This window comes from Cupressus sempervirens, chromosome 4, assembly GCF_028749045.1.
Source record: "Cupressus sempervirens isolate cs-2001-9-10 chromosome 4, ASM2874904v1, whole genome shotgun sequence".
Lineage (NCBI taxonomy): Eukaryota > Viridiplantae > Streptophyta > Pinopsida > Cupressales > Cupressaceae > Cupressus > Cupressus sempervirens.
In genome coordinates this window covers 19,688,109-19,694,978 of record NC_143121.1, presented here as the reverse complement: position 1 = coordinate 19,694,978, position 6,870 = coordinate 19,688,109, and the positions used below count along the sequence as shown (strand labels likewise).

Sequence of the window (6,870 nt, the reverse complement as noted above, 5' to 3'; positions counted from 1 at the left end):
TTATTTGTATTCCTCCATTTAGAGAGAATCCAATCCAAGAAATTACAGAGGATGTGGCAAAGCGAGTAGCATTTTTAAAATATTTTTTATGGTGCTATCCTCATCCAAATAAGATTTCTTGTGAAAGAGCCAGAAAAAGTACAGGAAATGTGTGAAGAAAAAGAAATTGTTGAAGTGATGCATGAACAAAAAAATGCTCTTGAAGAGGACTTACGGGACAATAAAGAGGAAGAAAAAGATTTGTATATTTTCCAACCTCTTACAAATCTTTTCCACTATCTTCCTTTGGAGGAATCAATGCAGAAATTTTTAGTGGAAACATCACTTGAGCAATCAAAAGTTCAAGAAGTTCAAGGTATTTAAACCTTTATTGGCATTTCATCTACCTTTGTGAAAGATGCTGATTTGAAAAATGAAGAAGGAGATTGTAATTCTTTATTTATTTTTCCTCCCATTCATATATCTTTCATAGATGAGATGAACTTTAATTTGGCCATGTTGCTTTCCCTTCAACCAAATATGCATTCATCTTTCCAAAAATTGATTCAAAAAGGCTCATACTTTCTCTAGCCTATAAATGGTCACAATTAGTTTTTAGGGTTTTCCCCTCCCCATTGTAAATAACCACCCTTTTTTTTTTGTAATTTTGGCTTGAGTTTGTGTAGTGTTTTGTTTTTTTGTTGTTCCCCTTCAATAAAGTTGCATCATCTTGAATATTTCCCCTTTCCTTGAGTTACTCCATATGCTGAAAAGTTTCAAGAAATAAAGTCTCTCCCATTTATTGATCATATCTCATGCTCATCCAATTTCATTATCAATATTGTAAGGTTCATTCCTTATTTGAAATTTATTTTTATTTCTTGTAGGCCATATGTAGAAATATAATGATAACACAGTAAATGGCACTTAACAACATGGAAGTGCAAAGGTTTTGTATATTTCTACACTTTTGTTTCAAAAAATTAGGGTTTTCAAAAAATGATTCATGTGGATAGCCTATATGTAGAGTTATGTTTACCTTTTTGAAGTTGGTGAATATGTGGAGTCTTCATTGGTCTTGCACATTTTCCTCCATGTCAATAGTCATAAAAGTGCATTTATATACTAATGAATCACTTGTGATTTGGCTATTCAAAAATGGTTTCTTTGAGTTTTACGAATGAGGCAGTGTTTCTATTGTAGCTAACCAGTACCATGCACAAGCAATGATTTCAAAGCAGGTCTTCTTGTTGAAGCATACAAGATTGTACACATGGATGGAATAACTTATCCCAATCCCCTACAAGAGAACCCTACCTATTCTAATGTTGAGTAGCTCTTTGTTCATATGGATGATGTGGTTCCTAAAGACATTATTGTGTGAATGAACAGCCCCAAAGGAATTTGTTTTACCAGATGAAGTGCGTGCATGTATAGTAACATTTTGAGGATTGTACCCTGGACTAAATACTATCATTCATGAAATTTTACATAGTTTACAAAACATGTATGGAGTTACTAATGTTCTTGGTATTGTGGGAGGCTACAAAGGTTTCTATTCTTACAATACAATTCCATTAAATCCAAAAGTCATTAATGATATTCACAAATGTGTGGTATAATTCTTGGTACTTCATTGAGTGGTCATGTCACTTCTAAAATAGTTGACAGCATTCAAGACTGTGGCATCAATTAGGTCTACATACTTGGAGGTGATGGAACTCAAAGAGGAGCAATGGTTATCTATGAGGAAATTTGAAGAAGAGGTATTAAAGAAGTAGTTGCTAGGATCCCTAAGACTATTGATAATGACATTATGATCAGTGATAAGTCATTTGGTTTTCATATTGTTGTGGAGGAAGCACAAAGGGCAATCAATGCAACACATGTAGAAGTAGAGAGTGTAGAAAATGGTATGGGTTTGGTTAAGCTTATGGGTTGATATAGTGGATTCATTGCTATGTATGCCACATTGACCAATAGGGATGTGGATTGTTGTTTAATCCCTGAATCCCCCTTCTATCTTGAAGGGGGAGGTGGATTCTATGAATTTGTTAAGAAACATATTACCAAAAATGAGCATGTTGTAATAGTTGTTGCAGAAGGTGCGAGACAAGAGCTTGTCATTGAATATATGTCTGGTATGAATAAAGAAGATGCTTTAGGAAACCGATTATTGTTGGACATTGGTTTATGGCTCTCCTAGAAACTCAAGGATCATTTTTTTACAGAGCACAAAGTCCTAAACTTGAAGTATATCGATCCAACTTGCATAGTCTATGTCATTCTGAGAATTGCATCAGACAATGTTTACTATTCTCTTCTAGCTCCAAATGCTATTCGTGGAGCTATGGATGGTTACACTGGTTTTACTATTGGTTCTGTGAATGGAAAATGTGTTTATATACTAAATTCTCATATTATAGAGACTCAAAAGCAAGTCAATACCATAGATTGTCTGTGGGCAAGGTTGCTTTCCTCTACAAACCAACCTAGTTTCTTAAGGTATGAAGAGGTTATGAAAGACAAGAGGGAAAAATTATCAACCAAAATGTTGAGATTCCAATGTATGCTAGGAGAATGAAGAGAACAAATATTTTGAGGATCAAAAATTCATGTGTGTAGTATGAACATGCCAATAAAATCTTAAAATTTTAGTGGAAGGTATGTTATTTGATGAGCAAAGTATTTCTTGATCGAGGGGTAATATAGAGGTAATTAATCACTAGACCATGGAGGTGGATGGTATCCAATTTTAAAGTTATGAAGCATGGACAATGTAGTCATAAATGAACAAGTTTTTTGTTGAACCTGAATAATTCTAGGGTTAGCAATATATTTGCTAAACTTTCTATTTGTATATAGAATGCATTTATGATCAAAATTTATTGCCATAAGATCCACCATCCTTCTCCTATCCATCATTTTTTGATATGTGGGTTCACCCCATAAAAGCTTATGTCATATTAGTTAAGTGCAAAAAAGAGACACCCTTGTTCAAACTTGCAGCTATGTGATCAAGACAGTTGAATACTTGACGTTTGCTACCATAGACAAAGTGAAGGCTGGCAGTATTCATAGGCATGGTGCAACTACTTTTAGTTAATGGCAGATTTATATCTCATTTGGCATGGGATATATTGACTCCCTTAGGACCATCTTACATAAGTCTTGGACAAGCATGAAGCATTTATCCTGATATATTTCCTACAGCCATGATGATAGATCAGCTATGAAGACTTTGTGATAAGGTACCATCATTTCCTAATCATATGGTTATGAATGTTATAGGAGGAGTTGAGTATGGACGACCAAGACTGATGAAGATATAAAAATGGTTATAGAGAGGTGGAGTTGCAACATGAAATAACTACAAGGGGAATAAATGATGTCCACGAGCAGTGAATCCAGTGTTGTCTCTTATATGAAAGTATTCAAGAGGGATGACTTAGTGATGCTGTATACTTACAATGTTTGTGGCACTCAATCAGTAAAGACTATGAGAAAGGGGTTGTATGAGACAGGCATTAATATTGCCCAATGTAGTGGATGCAATAATTCACATCTCATTGTTGACGATTAGGATTGGTTTGGAGATCTCAGTAGTATGAAGGATTTCATCCATGCGAGAGGAGAAGACATTCAAAAAAGATCTCAAGATATTGTTTAGCTGACATTAGAGGAGATGGTAGCAGGGAAAATCAAGTACTATTTTAAAGTTTATGTAACAGGTTACTACCTACCCTTCTAAACAGTCTATTTATATTAGTCAGGTCTGTAGAATCTTCCATGTTCAAGAGCCATTATATGGATGCTTAGTCTTTTAGCCAACTAGTGACAACATTAGAGGATGGATAGGAAATGGTAAAAGTAACTTTATTTGTGTGTACACAACTAAAAAATAAAGGTTATTACCTGTTGCTATAAAGGTAAATGCAATCAACATTGCCACAGAAGCTTCTTCTCTTAGTCTTTATTTGCATGATACAACAAAGAATCCTAAGCTTGAAAGTGCTCAAAAGAGAAGTAGTTGTAAATGTAGACAGTTGGCTGAGGGCGTGAAAGTGGTTTCTGAGGTTAAGGTGAATCCTCCATGTCAAGTCACATGCAGATTTTGAAATTGAAGAAAAGAAGTGAATAGGGTTCTTTCATGGTGATATTTGTTTGAATGATAAAAGTGTTAATGACTATATGGCCCAAAGGATAGACATTGGATTGCAACATTGAAGTGAGAGTCAAAGATTCTAGAGTTCTCTGCATCCTGTCACAGAAAGTAGCACCTAGAGAGAGCCATTGTTACCTAGGATTTTGGAACCCTAAATATTTTCACTGTTAACTCAACAATGTGAGAGATTAGAAACCTTTAAAACTTACAAATTATTTTGCATTTATATTATTTAATTCTTTAATGAATTAAATAGGATTCAAGTTAAATGCAAAGTCATTAAATATTAAACAATTAGTCTAATTTCTCATATGATTAATTCTATAACAAATTTATTATTATTATAATATGAGGGTGAAAGTAAAAGAGTTAATTGGGTAAGTTGATGGAATAGATTATATCTGGAAAAGAATGTTAAAATAATTAATTCTTTTTAAAGAATTAATTATTATTATTGTAATTTGCATTAGTTAGGGTAGTTGAAATAACAGTTAATGTTTCTAATAGTCATTTTTGTGTAGTGCCCCAAATTTGAATTTCCTCTGTCAATCACACACATCGGATGACGTTATTTGAAAATTGAAAAGATGCTTTAGAAATTTTCAAATCTTGCCACGTGTCAAGCAAATGCTTCCCCATATTATTTAAAACTTGAGCATTTTTGTAATGCAGTGAAGCGCCAATCGTCGATCTTCAAAAGATTGATGATCATGAAAAATCATTATAACCTTGTAATCAATTTCTTAAAATATTGTCCAATTGGTATCTTTATTTTCCATCCTAGCACGACTTGACAAATCTCTCAACGATAGGTCCCACTATGCCATGTGGCGCATCAGCACTTGCCTGCTTTTCTTAAAGTTTGAACATCTTGGTATTATGGATAAGCACCATCCGTTGATTTATCCAAGATCAGTGGTGTAGTTAAATATTCCTTTTACTATCTAGTCAGCCATATCAACCAATAAATGAATTATGCTTGTGCCAACATGTCTGATAACTCTACCACTAGTATAAATTGTGTTGTTTAAGTTTCACAAAATTGGGTCCATGACATCACTATATGCCACATGTCATGTTGGTGCTTGCCCACATTATTAAATGTTGAGCACTTTCATATAGCTATGAAGCACTACCTATTGATCTTGAAAAGATCAATGATATACAACTTGTGTCTTTTGAACTACATGAAATGCCCTTTGTGATGACATTGGGGATAGTGTCACCAAGGTGCTTGTCCACTTTGGTTAAAATCCTTGCATCTCCTCGAAGAGGTAATATGCCTACCATTGATCTTCCCAAGATCAATAGCTCAATGATATGATAGTAAAAAGCAACTTCAACATTTGGCTTAACCAAAAAATTTGCAAGAAAATAGAACTTGCACTAATAGATACTAACAATTTTGAAAAAGATCTGACTAAGCATTGACAAGTTCTAATGAGTTTTAATCTTTGCAGTGTAGTCAAGACCCCACTGTTAGCAAGTCCTACATGGCATAAAGGTGCTTTCTTGCTTCATTTAAAAAACATGCATCTTCACATTGCAAGCATGCGCTCACTGTCAATCTTAGAGAGATCAACAGTCAACCAAAAAAAACTATCAAAGTTAACATGCTTCATAAAATGCTTAAGAAAGATAACTATAGTTAAGGAAAACTTAATAATAAAAAAGTTTATCTCACCCAAAATAATAAAGTAATCTTTATAAAAAAAAGGAAAACTTCGGATAAGCATGTCCCATGCAATTTAAAATTTGGAAGGCACAACATCAAGGGTCTATGAGACTTTAGAAAATTAACTAAAGTTTCAATAGAAACTGACCAATTTTGGACTATAACCCTAGGGTTTTTCACTATGAGGTACAACACATGACAAAGGGTGAAAAACTAGGGCAACACCTTTGATTCAGGATCACATCATGAACAATACTCCTTCAATGCCTTGGATACCTTATCACTTTCTTTTCGACACAAAGCTTTCCTTTGTGATTTATCTCATTCCTTGGAGAAGTTTTGAAATGATCTTTCTACCTTAAGGGCTTGGACTACTATTTTCTTTACATTGGGTTCACACTTCACAAACTACTCCATCAAAAACAACTTTGTGGTATTTCCAAAGAATGTCTTCGCATCTGGATTTAGTATTTTTGCATTTTTATATCTTCTAGGATAGAACCTCCTGCTTTTCCTTTTAGATGGAAAGCATCATTGAGGCATATGTTTTCCAAAGATTTAAACAACTAGAAGTATTTCTCTTCTTTTCCCAACATTGCTTCAAAAATGAACTTGAAGACGTTTGTTTCCAAGGGGAAAGCACTCAGATTGATGGAACTCCATTTCTCTACATAGAAATAGTTGATGACTTCGAATTGGTACTTTGAGAGTTTCATGGCTATAGATCCTTGTTCTTATGATCCTCTCATCATGAATAAATTTTTCATATGCACCTAGAGATGTCAACATACTTTTCTCTTTGGGATCTTAATTGACAAAGTGCACTAGCAATGGGAATTTGATAGCAAGGGTTGGAATCTGAACAGAATACCATGCTAGTAATAGGAGTTAATTGTAGAGCTAAAATAGGCTTCCTTCTCATCAAGAAGATTCTCAGACAGAAATCCACCCAAACCTAGATCACCTAAGACCTTGATGCATAGAAAAAGAAAGAATCCTGCATAGAGGCATCGAGGGAGGCAGAGCAAGGAAAACTCAGAGAGAACACATA

General features: G+C 34.2%; 1 pseudogene; it reads left to right on the top strand.

Annotated features, from left to right (window-relative positions):
* The first annotated feature begins 1,484 nt into the window (after positions 1-1,484).
* LOC149559710 (ATP-dependent 6-phosphofructokinase 3 pseudogene) lies at positions 1,485-3,085 on the top strand (annotated as a pseudogene).
* The last annotated feature ends 3,785 nt before the right edge of the window (positions 3,086-6,870 follow it).